This window comes from Delphinapterus leucas, chromosome X, assembly GCF_059928025.1.
Source record: "Delphinapterus leucas isolate spDelLeu-1000000601 "Yukka" chromosome X, BTC_Dleu_Yukka2, whole genome shotgun sequence".
Taxonomy (NCBI): domain Eukaryota; kingdom Metazoa; phylum Chordata; class Mammalia; order Artiodactyla; family Monodontidae; genus Delphinapterus; species Delphinapterus leucas.
The window spans coordinates 113057416-113074828 of NC_143150.1; the positions used below are offsets into that span (position 1 = coordinate 113057416).

Consider the following 17413-nt stretch of genomic DNA (forward strand, 5'->3'; position numbering starts at 1 on the left):
GTTATTACCTCAGTTGTGCCCCTTTGGCTGTCATTAAGCTGCCCTCCCAGTAGTAGGGCTTGTGCCCTATATGATTCCTCCATGAGTGGAGGTTATTTTGCATCCAGCTTTCTTGCTGGTTTTGCCTTATGATATGAATTAGTCAAATCAATCAGTGAGGTAAGGAGTACAATCTGAGTATAAGACAAGTAATCCACATGGGTATTAAACCTACAGCCATGGTTTTCTTAGCTTCTTGTTCCAGTCTAGCAGTTTTCAACCCGTAGTACACATAACAGATGGCATTCACATGTTGGACACATCATATGGGTACACTCTGTGGACTTCTCACAATTTGTGACGTGCTCCATACAATTATACTTCTTTTCTCCTGCTCTATAAAACATTTTGGAATAGAAGTTAGTGTGAGTAGTATTATAATAGGACAACTACTCTAATTTAAAACAAAATAAATAACTCACAATCATCCATCCTTAAAATTTTATTAGTAAGAAATTACTTGCCGTGTATCTGTAATAGTATAAAATCTCTGCTCTAGCAGAGATGAAAATGAACAATGCCTTAAACAAGATAGAGGTTAATTTATTTATCAAAGTAAAATCTCAGCAGTTATGATGCTGCTGTACTGAGATGTCATCTAGAGCCCAGGCACCCTCCATCTTTTTGCTCTGTCATTCTTAGAATGTTGACTTCATCCACATGATCCAAGATGACTCTCCTAGCATCTGAATTCCAGGCAGCAAGAAGGGTATAAAATGGGAGTAGAGGGCCACATTCTTGCCATTAAGGACATGACCCAAAAGGTGTAAACTTTACTTTTGCTCATCTTCCTTTGACCAGAACATAGACACACAGAACCACACCAGTTACAGAGTAGCATGGAAAATGTTTTAAACTGGGGAGGCTAAGAGTCTAGCTTAAAATCAGGGGTTCTCTTATTGTGAGAGAGAAGGGGGACAGCTGGAAATGCCTGTCATAATGTTTCTCATGAGTGTATTGTTTCTGGGTACTTGATAAAACTGCCTTAACAATCTCAACCCTCTGGACCACTGATCACTGCAGTATCTACTGTCCTTCCCCTGCGTCCCAAACTGGTCAATATGCATTCCCAGTGGTCCTGTGTCTAGATCATTAACCACATTAGTGGACTGAACTGAATATGGGATACATGGTTTGAGACCCACATTGTTCAATATTTAAATTGCTCTTTTGTTCATGGTTTGAATTTTAATGAGAATTTAATTTGTGCTGGGGTCCTGGCCTTAATGTGAATAAACCTAAATGGTTAGCCTTACCATTTTTCTATACTGTTTACACAGGAGCAATGCTAAGCTGAACTAAATGGAAATTATCATGTGTTAGTTATTGGCACTTAGAGAATAAAGGGTATACATATTAAGAAAATGTAAAAAGAAACAATTTTATCACTGCCACTTCAAAATGTGCCTTTAATATATCCCCCCTTTTTACCCAAAGGAAAATAAGCGAGTCAGCAATACATTTTAACTTGAAAAATTCTAGCTGAAACTTTCTTGGTTGGGGTGGGGTGTGGATTGTGGAAAGGTGGGATGACTACTCTTATTGTTAAGAAGCTGGCATCACTGGCATTTTTTCTGCTTTATTTTCCTAAGTATTCAGTCATGTGATCTCCCAGTTACATAGCATCTGCTTCCTTCACGTTTTAGCCTAGGGCTGGCCTTGAACGTGGTTATATCGTCATATGAAACAGAGAGGAATAGCCCTTGAACAGTCTTTAGTCATGGTTGATATGATCCTGGAAATAAAGGATCCAAGCTAATGAACATTAATATTAATGCATGTTTTACAGGTGCAGCATGAGTCTTTGATGTGTACTCAATTCAGGCAAACCTAGCAACTTGGAAGGTGTCATATACATCAAGTTCAGATCCGTGAGTAGATATGAATAACAGATGCTTCTGTGTTCTGGAGCACAGTTCTGAAACTCAGCATATTCTGAAGGTTCTTTATACTCAAGGAATTTAACAAGCCAGATCTACATAATGACCATTAAACTCATACCCCACCCTCATATCCAACCCTTTTCCTGAATACTCATTTTAGAGAAATATGGGACTTTTTAGGATATGTCTGGGTGAGTCTACCTGTTGAAAGACAATTTCACAGCTCTACCAATTTCCTAATTCCCTGTAGACCCCAATGGCTTTTTTTTTCTTCTCCTATGTTTCTTTTTTTTTTTTTTAACATCTTTATTGGAGTATAATTGCTTTACAATGGTGTGTTAGTTTCTGCTTTATAACAAAGTGCATCAGCTATACATATACATATATCCCTATATCTCCTCCCTCTTGGGTCTCCCTCCCACCCTCCCTATCCCACCCCTCTAGGTGGTCACAGAGCCGTGAGCTGATCTCCCTGTGCTATGCGGCTGCTTCCCACTAGCTATCGGTTTTATATTTGGTAGTGTATATAAGTCCATGCCACTCTCTCACTTTGTCCTAGCTTACCCTTCCCCCTCCCCGGGTCCTCAAGTTCATTCTCTATGTCAGTGCCTTTATTCCTGTCCTGCCCCTGGGTTCTTCAGAACCAATTTTTTCTTTTTTAGATTCCATATATATGTGTTAGCATATGGTATTTGTTTTTTTTCTCTTCTGACTTACTTTACTCTGTATGACAGACTCTAGGTCCATCCACCTCACTACAAATAACTTAATTTCGTTTCTTTTTATGGCTGAGTAATATTCCATTGTATATATGTGCCACATCCATCTTCTTTATCCATTCATCTGTCGTTGGGCACTTAGGTTGCTTCCATGTCCTGGCTATTGTAAATAGTGCTGCAATGAACATTGTGGTACATGACTCTTATTGAATTATGGTTTTCTCAGGGTATATGCCCAGTAGTGGGATTGCTGGGTCATATGGTAGTTCTATTTTTAGTTTTTAAAGGAACCTCCATACTGTTCTACATAATGGCTGTATCAGTTTACATTCCCGCCAACAGTGCAAGAGGGTTCCCTTTTCTCCACACCCTCTCCAGCATTTATTGTTTGTAGATTTTTTTGATGATGGCCATTCTGACTGGTGTGAGGTGATAATCATTGTAGTTTTGATTTGCATTTCTCTAATGATTAGTGATGTTGAGCATCCTTTCGTGTGTTTGTTGGCAATCTGTATATCTTCTTTGGAGAAATGTCTATTTAGGTCTTCTGCCCATTTTTGGATTGGGTTGTTTCTTTCTTTGATATTGAGCTGCATGAGCTGTTTATATATTTTGCAGATTAACCCTATGTCCGTTGATTCATTTGCAAATAATGTCTCCCATTCTGAGGGTTGTCTTTTCGTCTTGTTTATGGTTTCCTTTGCTGTGCAAAAGCTTTTAAATTTCATTAGGTGCCATTTGTTTATTTATTTATTTATTTATTTTGCGGTACGTGGGCCTCTCACTGTTGTGGCCTCTCCTGTTGCGGAGCAGAGGCTCCGGACGCACAGGCTCAGCGGCCATGGCTCACGGGCCTAGCCGCTCTGCGGCATGTGGGATCTTCCCGGACCGGGGCACAAACCCGTGTTCCCTGCATCAGTAGGCGGACTCTTAACCACTGCGCCACCAGGGACGCCCCCATTTGTTTATTTTTGTTTTTATTTCCATTTCTCTAGGAGGTGGGTCAAAAAGGATCTTGCTGTGATTTATGTCATAGAGAGTTCTGCCTATGTTTTCCTCTAAGATTTTTATGCTGTCTGGCCTTACAGTTAGGTGTTTAATCCATTTTGAGTTTATTTTTGTGTATGGTGTTAGGGAGTGTTCTAATTTCATTCTTTTACATGTAGCTGTCCAGTTTTCCCAGCACCACTTATTGAAGAGGCTGTCTTTTCTCCATTGTATATTCTTGCCTCCTTTATCAAAAATAAGGTGACCATATGTGCATGGGTTTACCTCTGGGCTTTCTATCCTGTTCCATTGATCAATATTTCTGTTTCTGTTCCAGTACCATACTGTCTTGATTACTGTAGCTTTGTAGTATAGTCTGAAGTCAGGGAGCCTTATTCTTCCAGCTCCATTTTTCTTTCTAAAGATTGCTTTGGCTATTCGGGGTCTTCCATACAAATTGTGAAATTTTTTGTTCTAGCTCTGTGAAAAATGCCATTGGTAATTTGATAGGGATTGCAATGAATGTGTAGATTGCTTTGGGTAGTATAGTTATTTTCACAATACTGATTCTTCCAATCCAAGAACATGGTATATCTCTCCATCTGTTTGTACCATCCTTAATTTCTTTCATCAGTGTCTTATAGTTTTCTGCATACAGGTTTTTTGTCTCCTTACGTAGGTTTATTCCTAGGTATTTTTTTCTTTTTGTTGCAGTGGTAAATGGGAGTGTTTCCTTAATTTCTCTTTCAGATTTTTCATCATTAGTGTATAGGAATGCAAGAGATGTCTGTGCATTAATTTTGTATCCTGCAACTTTACCAAATTCATTGCTTCGCCCTAGTAGTTTTCTGGTAGAGTCTTTTGGATTCTCTGTGTATAGTGTCATGTCACCTGCTAACAGCGACAGCTTTACTTCTTCTTTTCTGATTTGGATTCCCTTTATTTGTGTTTCTTCTGTGACTGCTGTGGCTAAAACTTCCAAAACTATGTTGAATAATAGTGGTGAGAGTGGGGAACCTTGTCATGTTCCTGATCTTAGTGGAAATGGGTTCAGTTTTTCACCATAGAGAACAATGTTGGTTGTGGGTTTATCATATATGGCCTGTATTATGTTGAGGTAAGTTCCCACTATGCCTGCTTTCTGGAGGTTTTTTTTTTATCATAAATGGGTGTTGAATTTTGTGGAAAGCTTTTTCTGCATCTATTGAGATGATCATATGGTTTTTATCCTTCAGTTTGTTAATATGGTGTATCACATAGATTGATTTCCATATATTGAAGAATCCTTGCATTCCTGGGATAAACCCCACTTAGTCATCGTGTATGATCCTTTTAATGTGCTGTTGGATTGTGTTTGCTAGTATTTTGTTGAGGATTTTTGCATCTGTGTTCATCAGTGATACTGGCCTGTAGTTTTCTTTCTTTGCGACATCCTTGTGTGGTTTTGGTATCAGGGTGATGGTGGCCTCGTAGAATGAGGTTGGGAGTGTTCCTCCCTTTTCTCTATTTTGGAAGAGTTTGAGAAGGCTGGGTGTTAGCTCTTCTCTAAATGTTTGATAGAATTCGCCTGTGAAGCCATCTGGTCCTGGGCTTTTGTTTGTTGAAAGATTTTTAATCACAGTCTCAATTTCAGTGCCTGTGATTGGTCTGTTTATATTTTCTGTTTCTTCCTGGTTCAGTCTTGGGAGGTTGTGCTTTTTTAAGAATTTGTCCATTTCTTCCAGGTTGTCCATTTTATTGGCATAGAGCTGCTTGTAGTAATCTCTCATGATCCTTTGCATTTCTGCAGTGTCAATTGTTACTTCTCCTTTTTCATTTCTAATTGTATTGATTTGAGTCTTCTCCCTTGTTTTCTTGATGAGTGTGACTAATGGTTTGTCAATTTCATTTATCTTCTCAAAGAACCAGCTTTTCTGCTAACTTTGGGGTTTTTTGGTTCTTTTTTCTCTAATTGCTTTAGGTGTGAGGTTAGGTTGTTTATTTGAGATGTTTCTTGTTTCTTGTGGTAGGATTGTATTGCTGTAAACTTCCCTCTCAGAACTGCTTTTGCTGCATCCCAAAGGTTTTGGGTCGTCTTGTTTTCATTGTCATTTGCTTCTAGGTATTTTTTGATTTCCTCAGTGATCTCTTGGTTATTTAGTAGTGTATTGTTTAGCCTCCATGTGTTTGTGTTTTTTACAGACTTTTTTCCTGTAATTGATATCTAGTCTCATAGTGTTGTGGTTGGAAAAGATACTTGATACAATTTCACTTTTCTTAAATTAACTGAGGCTTGATTTGTGCCCCAAGATATGGTCTATCCTGGAGGGTGTTCCATGAGCACTTGAGAAGAAAGTGTTGTCTGTTGCTTTAGGATGGAATGTCCTATAAGTATCAGTTAAGTCCATCTTGTTTAATGGATCATTTAAAGCTTGTGTTTCCTTATTTATTTTCATTTTGGTTGATCTGTCCTTTGGTGATAGTGGAGTGTTAAAGTCCCCTACTGTGGTTGTGTTACTCTCGATTTCCCCTTTTATGGCTGTTAGTATTTGCCTTATGTTTTGAGGTGCTCCTATGTTGGGTGCGGAAATATCTACAATTTTTATGTCTTCTTCTTGGATTGATCCCTTGATCATTATGTATTGTCCTTCTTTGTCTCTTACAATAGTCTTTATTTTAAAGTCTATTTTGTCTGATATGAGAATTGCTACTCCAGCTTTCTTTTGATTTCCATTTGCTTGGAATATCTTTTTCCATCCCCTCAACTTTCAGTCTGTATGTGTCCCTAGGTCTGAAGTGGGTCTCTTGTAGACAGCATATATATGGGTATTGCTTTTGTATCCATTCAGCCAGTCTATGTCTTTTGGTTGGAGCATTTAATCTGTTTACATTTAGGGGAGTTATTGATATGTATGGTCCTATTACCATTTTCTTAATTCTTTCGGTTTGTTATTGTAGGTCTTTTCCTTCTCTTGTGCTTCCTGCCTAGAGAAGTTCCTTTAGCATTTATTGTAAAGCTGGTTTGGTGGTGCTGAATACTCTTAGCTTTTGCTTGTCCGTTGAATCTGAATGAGGTCCTTGCTGGGTAGAGTAATCTTGGTTGTAGGTTTTTCCCTTTCACATTCAGCCTTTTTAAAAAAGAAGGATATTTTGCCATTTGTGACAACATAGATGGACTTGGAGGACATTCTGACAGTGAAATAAGCCAGACACAGAAAGAAATTCTTATTGTAGCATATCCCATCCAAAACCATTGGCAAAGACAGGCAGCAAAGAAATGTGCCATGCCTGGCTCATCATTTGCTAACCCCTCTCGACCTAATGCTGTAAACTCATCACGTGAATGTTACATAAGAGCAGAAGCTTTGTTTTGTTCATTGCTGTATTGCCAACAGCTAGAACAGTGCCTACAAGCAGCAAGTGCTCAATAAATATTTGCTGACTACAAGTTGATGTTGCTGGACATAAATATAGCTCTGAGCCTTGAAAGAACAAAGTCACCTTTTCATAACCAAGGTTATATATGCAAATATTAACTTCTTCTAATTCCCATTTCCATTATGAAAACTTTTTTGGCAAAACTCAGATTTACAGGTCTGCATCTGATCTGCTAAACCAGTCACAATACATGTCACTGGAATAAAAGTACATTTCAGATCTGAGCATTTGTGAGTATACAAGTATAAAGATTGTTATTTCCAAGGTTCATGTTTTACCAAATTAACATTTCATGCAAGATAAATAAGTTCTGTGCCTATAGCTAACAATACTGTATCATATACTCACATTTTTCTAATAGGGCAGTTTTTTTTTTTTTGCGTATGCGGGCCTCTCACTGTTGTGGCCTCTCCTGTTGCAGAGCACAGGCTCTGGACGCGCCGGCTCAGCGGCCATGGCTCACGGGCCCAGCCACTCCGCGGCATGTGGGAACTACCTGGACCGGGGCAGAAACCCGTGTCCCCTGCATCGGCAGGCGGAGTCTCAACCACTGCGCCACCAGGGAAGCCCTAAGGCAGATCTTATGTTAAGTGTTCTTACAACAAAAAAAATAATGAAAGTGATGAGAGTAAACTTTGGGAGGTAATGGAGGTCTATGGATGTCTTGATGGTGGTGTATACTTATCCCCAAACTCATCAGGTTGTATGCATGAAATATGTACCGATTTTACATGTCAGTCATACCTCAGTGAAGTGTTTTTTTAGAGAATGTCTTAGTTTGCATTTCCCCAGAAGCAGACCTCAAGGCAAAGACTCAAGTACAAGTAGTTCATCTGGAGGTGAGGAAACATTGGTATGGGAGTGGGGAAGTGAGACAGGAAAGAGAAGGTGGCCAAAAAAACCCCACCAATGTGAGTGATTGTTGCTTAATGTCATGAGAAAAGTCTAGGAAACAGAGCCTCCCTCCTGCGGGGCAAGGGAGCAGGGATGTTTATATGCCAACTCCCATTAGTCATCCATTGAGGCCTTTTGGGAGCAAGGTTGATGCTAAGTCTGGCTTTCTGTGTGAGCAGCAAGGTGGGCTTTGGTATCCTAAGAAAGCCCTGTGGCACAGGCACACAGGTTCTGGAAGCTGGAGAACAGCACAGCATGCAGTGAGTTTGTAAGGACTGAGGTAAGAGGATGTGGGCTGGGCTGCACAGATGTTGAGGGAGAGCTGGTTTTCCACAGTAAATGAAAGCACTCCTCCTGTTTCACAGATGGAACTGATGCATGGGCAAAGCAAACTGAAATAATTCTTCTAAGACTTCGTTAGTGGTGTAGTAAGATAGGTGTGTCACAATGGGCTACCTTTTTTTGTTGGAGTATAGTTGATTTACAATGTTGTGTTAGTTTCAGGTGTACAGCAAAGTGAATCAGTTATACATATACATGTATCCACTCTTTTTAAGATTCTTTTCCCATATAGGCCATTGCAGAGTATTGGGTAGAGTTCCCTGTGCTATACAGCAGGTTCTTATTAGTTACCTATTTTATATATAGTAGTGTGTATATGTCAATCTCAATCTCCCGATTTATCCCTCCCCCTCCCTTATCCCCTGGAAACCGTCAGTTTGTTTTCTACATCTGTAATTCTATTTCTGTTTTGTAAATCAGTTAATTTGTACCCTTTTTTAAGATTCCACATATAAGCAATATCGTATGATATTTGTCTTTCTGTGTCTGACTTCACTCAGTTTGACAGTCTCTAGGTTCATCCATGTTGCTGCAAATGGCATTATTTTGTTCTTTTTTATGGCTGAGTAATATTCCACTATATATATGTACCACATCTTCTTTATCCATTCCTCTGTTGATGGACATTTAGGTTGCTTCCATATCCTGGCTATTGTAAATAGTGCTGTGATGAACATTGGGGTGCATGTATCTTTTGGAATTATGGTTTTCTTCAAGTATATGCCCAGGAGTGGGATTGCTGGGTCATATGGTAGTTCTATTTGTAGTTTCTTAAGTAACCTCCATACTGTTCTCCATAGTGCCTGTATCAATTTACATTCCCACCAACAATGTAAGACGGTTCCCTTTTCTCCACACCCTCTCCAGGATTTATTGTTTGTAGATTTTTTGATGATGGCCATTCTGACCGGTGGGAGGTGATACCTCATTGTGGTTTTGATTTGCATTTCTCTAATAATTAGTGATGTTGAGCATCTTTTCAGGTGTTTGTTGGACATCTGTATGTCTTCTTTGGAGAGATGTCTATTTAGGTCTTCCACCCATTTTTGGATTGGGTTGTTTGTTTTTTTGATATTGAGCTGCATGAGCTGTTTGTATATTTTGGAGATTAAACCCTTGTCGGTTGCTTCATTTGCAAATATTTTCTCCCATTCTGAGGGTTGTCTTTTTGTTTTGTTTATGGCTTCCTTTGCTGTGAGGAAGCTTTTAAAGTTTCATTAGGTCCCATTTGTTTATTTTTGTTTTTATTTTCATTACTTTAGGAGATGGATCAAAAAAGATCTTACTGCGATTTATGTCAAAGAGTTTTCTGCCTATTTTTTCCTCTAAGAGTTTTATAGTGTCTGGCCTTACAGTTAGGTCTTTAATCCATTTGGAGTTTATTTTTGTGTATGGTGTTAAGGAGTGTTCTAATTTCATTCTTTTACATGTAGCTGTCCAGTTTTCCCAGCACCACTTATTGAAGAGACTATCTTTTCTCCGTCACTTTAGCAGTATAATTTTCTCTTACTGCTAGGTAAAACATACACCGGATTGGAGGTGGTACCTTCTTGTGGAGACACTAGATGGTGCTGTTCTCTAAGTAGAAATCTACAACTAGCATTCTGATGCTGGTCTATTACTACAGCTTAGCACACAATTTTAAATCATTTGGGCTTCAATCAATCAGAAAGTATTTACTGAATACCCATTAAGCGCCAGAGTTGGGCCTGAAATAGAAAGGAAAATAGCATTAAGAAGAGAAAGGCAGCAAAGCCCCAAACCTAAGCAGGAGCCTTCCAATTTAAATAAGCCTGGATTTCCCCTTTCTTCAGAGAACCTGTAGAGAATTTATGTAGCATAAGAATTTTATTTTTTTTTGTGAAAGAACTTTGTATTAATGCAACGATATTTAGCATCAGTGTTTGACTATATTTTTGATTGAATGTTATATATTCAGTTACTGATTAACTATATTTGCTTTCTGACTTTATAACGAAATAAAAAGCCATGTTTTCTGTAAAATAATGTTTTAATATCCTTCTCAAATATGTCTTCTCCATGAAGCTTTACCTGTGAAATCCCACTAGCTTTAATTACTCCAAACTTCTCTTCTTTCCCTTAGTAACTCTAGGGAGTCCTTAAAGCAGTGCTTCCTAAACTTTCATGTGCATAACAGGTACCTGGGGATCCGGTTAAAAAGATTCCGAGTCAGTGGTCTGGGGTACAGCCTGAGATTTTGCATTTCTAATGATCTCCCAGATGATATTGATACTGCTGCTCCATAGGCTGCACTCTGAGTGGATTTTCACTGGGAAATATGGTGGTTGAATGAGTTTTGCCCCAGTTAGAAACATGTTTTAATTTTAATTTCCTGTAGGAAGAGTACTTTCTTCCTTTGTGACTCTCCTTCCATCTTCAACTTCCTTTACCCCAGCCCCACCATGTTTTTATAATTGTGTACATTGCATATAGTAGACACGTACTATATGAAGATGATGCTTGGGAAAAGAAAAACTGTTTTGCCCTAAAACATGGAGTGTTGGATAGATTCCATTTGTCCTTCCAGAGCCAGTCTCCTTTTGTGTTTGCCCTGGGATGCTGACCTGTGTGGATCTCATCAAGGTGTTTTATGTCCTCTGGCTTCCAGGTAGGTTCAGCCCATGGTAGCCCCAGCAGAAGTTCAGAGAGGGAGTGAGATCAGGTATTTATCTCTTGGCTCCCTCCCTCCAAAATTACCTTGGGCTGGCTGAGAACTCCTGAAGGTCAGTGCCCTTCACACAAGTCTCTCCTTTTGCTTTCTGGAAACTGTTCCCTTCCCCCGCTCCCTTTCAGCCTAGGGGTTGTAATTGTCCCTGTATTATTAACCCTGGGCTACTTGTGGTTCCCCTGCATCTTGCCCACACCTTTTTAAAAGAGGTCCTTTTAAAATAAATCCTCCTCAAATTAACCTAATTTGAGAGTGCCAACCCATTTGGACCCCGACTGAAACACTTGGTTGCCATTGATATTGGAAATATAAATAGGTAAAATTTGATGGAGCTGTAGGAAGACATAAAATAACAGAATTTGAGCCAAATCGAAAAGGCTTGATTTTGACAAATATTTAATTGCTTTACAATTTCAGGGACATGTCAGTATTGTATGAGTTTATCAACTCTGTGGGGCAATGACTAAAATTTGACTTAGGTTTTCCATTATCTCTGTGGTAGTTGAAAGATTCATACAAATTCTTCTATTTCTTCCGTCAGTGTGAGTCATAGTCTAAGTTAGATGTAGCTGAGCAGGGGCTTCTGGCTTGTTAGAGATTTCCCAGACTGCTGGTCTTTATTCTCATTACAATGGATTATGACAAACAACAGAAATGTACATTTAACTTACTCTGCAAAACAATGGTAATCATTGTCTCTCTTTGACTCACCCTTTTTATCTGAACAGATTAATTTTGCTATTCTCTCATCTGATGGTATCTGTGCATATGTATGGGAATATAAAGATACTCAATCCAAGTATTTACTTACAAAAAAAGACCTTTATAGTGGTCTGATTGAAGGAGATATTGCTTTGTGTGAAATGTACCTATTACCATATTTAATTTGCAACTATTAAAATGTCAAAGAATGATCCATCTTGAATTTGACCTGGAATATTCCAGGGTGATAAAGTTTCTAGTCCTCTTTGCGACAAGGATTTTCTTTTTGGCTGTATTGACTCCTTCTCCACGAGACTCTAGCACTTGAGGCTGCAAATTCATTCTTCTCCTAAATAAATGGTCACGGTGTTTACCAGAATTTTATTACTATGGCAGAGACCTCATCATTGGGATTTTTTTTTTTAATGGGGAAATTTCATGGCCTGTTTTCAAGGTTATTACTCAGACCACCAGATATGTAACAAGGTTTTATTTTTCTTTTATATATTGTCACAATCGATGCCAACATAGCAGTTTCAATTGCTCAAATGATCGTGGCAGCAGGAACTTTTTCATTCAAGACAATTAGGAAATCTAGTCGGAATGTTTAGAAAAATAAACAATCGTTGATGGTTTACTAATTGATTTCTTCTTCACTTTAATCATTCATCCATTCACCACCTGGTGATTGAGAACAAGTGCTAAGTATGTAGATAGGAACAGTAAATAATCTTTCCTCATAGAGGTTATCTTTTTAGATGAGTAGCACCTGTACACAAATTAATTATAATTTATTTTAGCAACGATAAGGATACTAGGTACATGACATAGAGGAAGGAGGGCCTAAGTGGTCTGTGGGGAGAGGGGTTAGTTAGGAGAGCTTCATAGAAGAGTTGACATCTGAGTATGGTTTTGAAGGTTGATTCGGAGATAAAGAGATGGCAAATAGGTAGGAGCCAATTTATAAAAAGTCTAAAGTTGGGTTTTATCCTGTAGACAATGAAAACCTCTAGAGAATTTTACCTAGGGAAGAAATATGGTCAAGTTTGCATTTTGGAAAGACAGACCTTTTTTGGTGCGGATGTAAGGGATGCCCTGGAAGGGAGGGGTGAAATTGTGTGTGTATGAAGAAAAGTAACTAGTTGCTACAGAAAGAGCCCACATAAGAGCTAAAGACATTCTGGACTAAGGTTATAGTAGTGAGAATGAACAGAAAGAGGCAGATTCAAGAGATAATTAGGAGGTAGAATTGGCAAGACAATGTATGAGAAATTATTGCTAAGATATGGAGTATACATAAGAATATGTTGGGAAAATGGATAGGGAGAAAGGATGAGTTTACTTTTGGATTCTTTGAGATTGTGGCACCCCTAACGAGACAGACAGACTACTAGATAACTCTGGAGCTCAGAAAATAAGTCTGGAGTAGAGCCACATGTTTGGAAATCAGGAAGTTGTTAAAAACCAGAGGAGTAGATGGGATGTTTGAGAGGTTGAGTGCAGAGCAGAGCCCTCCAAACTGCTTTTTTGTCTTCAGCTTTTCCTATGTGCAACACTCTAATGTCGCTAATTACAGGAGGATTTCCACCAGGATGCGGAGTGGGAGGGACATGCCCTGAGTTCAGTTAAGAAGATGGACTGCGAAGTGGCCTGTAAATGTAGGAAAAGAATGAGGAGAAGGTAAAGTCCGAGAGTCCAAGGAAAGAAAGAGTTTTAAGAAAGCAAAACTCAATTGTTTAATGGGATAGGTTGGTTTAGATTAAAAAAAAAGAGAGAGAACATTAAAATTTTTTTAAACATGTGCAGTGATAGTCATTCTTAAGCAGAGGTCTCATTTTAGCATGGAACATGGATGACTCTGAAGTCAGAAATAATTGAGAAGGACCCCGAAGCATTTGAAATGGTTGTCATGGACTGCTTTGCTAAAACCATATGTCCTTGATAGGCTTATCTTCACTTCACTTTGAGCCATCTTTGCTATTTTTAATACCAGCAAGAAGTACTTTGAACACATATTTAAAATTATTTTCTTCAGAATTTGCCTAATCATTGTTTTTTCTATTCTGAAAAAATTTCCTCTGGTAAAATCAGGGGTGCAAAGCCTGCTTTTCTAGAAACAGAATGATACATTCAAACTGCTGAGAGCGATTATTAGAATTCAGGGTCCAAACAGGGACATGACAGTAAAGTTCCTTCTGTCTATGCTGTGAGTAACCTTTGGTGAATCCACTTTGCAAAAACTGCTGCATGAGAGCCTGAGAGTGCTACATCCAGGCTCCCCACTGCTCCTAGTTTGTGACTGTTGATCAGACTTATTGCATTCTGTAGCAATAGGGATGTCAAGCTGTGCTATACTTGAATCAACAGAGAGAATAAAAGGAGTTGTTTATCTGTAAAGAGCGTCACAGAAGTGTTACAGGAAACATGTGCTTGCACATATATACCTATGTTTATGTCTCGTTCAGTCTTCTGAAGTGAGGCTGGGAAGGTGACGCGCCTTCTCTTGGCCGCTTGTATGTAGGGAGAATCTGGGACCCTGCCAAGAGGTCTGTCAGTGAGCTAGCTGCATGGCAAGGCTGGGTGAGAAGGCTTGGTGGGGTCTAGGTATTAAAGTATTAAAGCAGGAAGATTATGACTTCAGAAGTCAATGGAATGGCTGGGAAGGGCTGAAAACAAGCTCAAATAACAATGGAAATGCCCAAATGTGGATAGTCATTGTTGAGATGAGACCCAAATGGAACTAATGCTGACCTCCTAGAAGCAGGCAGTGGCCAGATGGTTAAAAGCCACATACATCCAACTAAGGGAGTTAGATTTTTTTTTTTTTTTTATCCTGAAGGCAATGGGAAGCCATCTGTTATCTCAGATCTTTGGTTTAAATATGGCATAGGATGTCCTAGGATTTCTATGCATTCCTTCTACATAAATGGTTTTCATTCAGGTTTATTGAGATATGATTTACATACATAAAACTCAGTCATTTTAGTGTACGGTTATAAAAGTATTGACGAACACATACAGTTCTGTAACAGACAGCACCTTCAAGCTATAAAATAGTTATATCACTCACATTGTTCCGTTGTGGCCATTTGTAGCCAGCCCTTCCCTCCACCCCAGCCTCTGGCAACCACTGGTCTGTTTTTGTCCCTGTAGTTGAGCCATTTTGGCACAGCTGGTATGGAAAATAGTTCGGCAGTTTCTTCTAAAGTTAAATATACATTTACTATGTGACTCAGCAAATGCACTCCTAAGTACTTACCCTCAAGAAATCTAAATTTATGTTAACATTAAAACCTGTATGTGAGGGCTTCCCTGGTGGCGCAGTGGTTGAGAGTCTGCCTGCCAATGCAGGGGACACGGGTTTGTGCCCCGGTCCGGGAAGATCCCACGTGCCGCGGAGCGGCTGGGCCCGTGAGCCATGGCCGCTGGGCCTGCGCGTCTGGAGCCTGTGCTCTGCAACGGGAGAGGCCACGGCAGTGAGAGGCCTGCGTACCTCAAAAAAACAAAACAAAACAAAAAAACAACCTGTATGTGAAAGTTTATAGGCAGCCTTACTCATAATTGCCCCAAACTGGATAAAAACAACTGGTTTATCCATAAAATGGAATACTACTTGGCAATAAAAAGCAAGTAACTATAGATACAAGTAACAACGTGAATGAATCTCACATGCATTATAAGTGAAAGATAAGTAAAAGAAGGCAGCCTCAAAGGGCCTCAAAAGGCAGCATGCTGTATGATCCACAATGGCTGTACCGTTTTGCATTCCCACCGGCAATGTATGAGAGTTCCAGTTACTCTACAACCTTGCCAGCACTTGGTAGAGTTAGTTTTCTTAATTTTAACCATTGTAATAGATTTGTAATGTTATCTCATTGTGCTTTTGATTTGCATTTTCCTAATGATGTTGAACATTTTTTCATATGTCTATTCAATATCCATGTATCTTTTTTGGTAAAGTGTTTTTCATATCATTTGCCCAGTTTTTATTAAGTTGTTTGTTTTTATACTGATGAGTTTTGAGAGCTCTTAATGTATTCTGGAGACAAGTCCTTTATCAGACACATATTTTGCAAATATTTTCTCCCATTCTGTGGCCTGTTGGTACATTACTTTAGTGTCTTTTGATAGAGAAGTTTTTAATTTTGATGAAGTGCAGTTTATTATTTTTTTCTTTTACATATCCTGATTTTGGTATTGTATACAAGAATTCTTTGCCTAACTCGAGGTCACAAAGATTTTTTCCTATATTTTCTTCTAGGATACTTATAGTTTTAGGTTTTACATTTAGGTTTATGATCCATTATGAGCTAATTTTTGTATTTGATGTGACAAATGGACTAAAATTATTTTTTCTTTCCTTTCTTTTCCTTTTTTTCCCCTTTCCTTTCCTTCCTTCCTTTCTTTTCTGCTTACATGTGGATGTCCAAACGTCCCAGCACCATTTGTTGAATACACTGTTCTTTTTTTTTAATGTATTTTTTATTTTATTTAAAAAAATTTTTGGTTGCATCGGGTCTTTGTTGCTTCGCACACACTTTCTCTAGTTGTGGTGAGTGGGGCCTGCTCTTCGTTGTGGCCCCCAGGCCTCTCACTGTGGTGGCTTCTCTTGTTGCGGAGCACGGGCTCCAGGCCCGTGGGCTTCAGTAGTTGTGGCTCGTGGTCTCTAGAGTGCAGGCTCAGCAGTTGTGGCGCATGGGCTCAGTTGCTCCATGGCATGTGGGATCCTCCCGGACCAGGGCTCAAACCCATGTCCCCTGCATTGGCAGGCAGATTCCCAACCACTGTGCCACCAGGGAAGCCCTAGGCTGTTCTTTCTCTTTTGAATTTCATTTGAACTTTCATTGAAAATCAATTGACCATGTGTATGTGGGTCTGTTTCTGGACTCTCTTTTGTTCCATTGATTTATGTGCCTGTCCTTTGGCCAATAGCACAGTGTGTTGATTATATATAGTAAGTCAGTTAATCAGGTAGTGTGAGTCTTTCAACTTGGTTCTTTTTGAAGACTACTTTGACTATTCTGGTTCCTTTGCCTTTCCACAAACGTTTTAGAATCAGCTTGCTGATTTCTATAAAAATCCTGCTGGGATTTTTAAAATATTACATTCATCTGTAGATGAATTTGGGGAGAATTGCTAACTTAAGAATATTGAGTCTTCTAATCCACTAAAACTGTATATCCCTGCATGATTTTTATAGCTGCTCTGATTTCTTCAATCAGTGTTTTATAGATTTTATCATATATTTCATCACTTCTTTTGCTAAGACTCATACCAAAGTATTTTATGATTTATTTGATGCTATTTAAATAGTCTTTTAAAAATTTTATTTTCCAATTTTTCATTGCTAGACTATAGAAATACAATTGATTTTTGTACATTGATCTTGTATACTGCAACCTTGCTAAAGTCACTTGTTTGTTCTAGTAACTTGTTTGTAGATTCTTTGGGATTTTCTACATAGACACTCATGTCTTCTGCAAACTATATGCCTTTTATTTCCTTTTTCTTGCTTGACTGCACTGGCTAGCAATTCCAGTTTGTTGAATAGAAGTAGTAAGAGTGTACAGCCTTGCCTGATTCCTGATCTTAGGGGGAAGCATTCAGTCTTTAACTGAGGAGTCTGGCTCCTATATAAAATACCTATATGTGATTTATCAGGCCTGATCATAGGCAATTCCAAAGGCTTTACCTGGCAGACCTCACAGGGGAAATGCCCTTCCCACCAGACTGCACTGCAG

The 17413-nt window shown here is 38.9% G+C and overlaps 1 protein-coding gene across 1 annotated transcript in view; it reads left to right on the forward strand.

Annotated features, from left to right (window-relative positions):
- The window catches only part of LOC111167506 (uncharacterized), a 247214-nt gene that overhangs the window by 86232 nt on the left and 143569 nt on the right, over positions 1–17413 (forward strand). The window contains exon 5 of the mRNA XM_089904681.1: positions 1829–1910. The gene's annotated coding sequence lies outside the window, so the exon portion shown is untranslated. The remainder of the gene's footprint in view (positions 1–1828; positions 1911–17413) is intronic.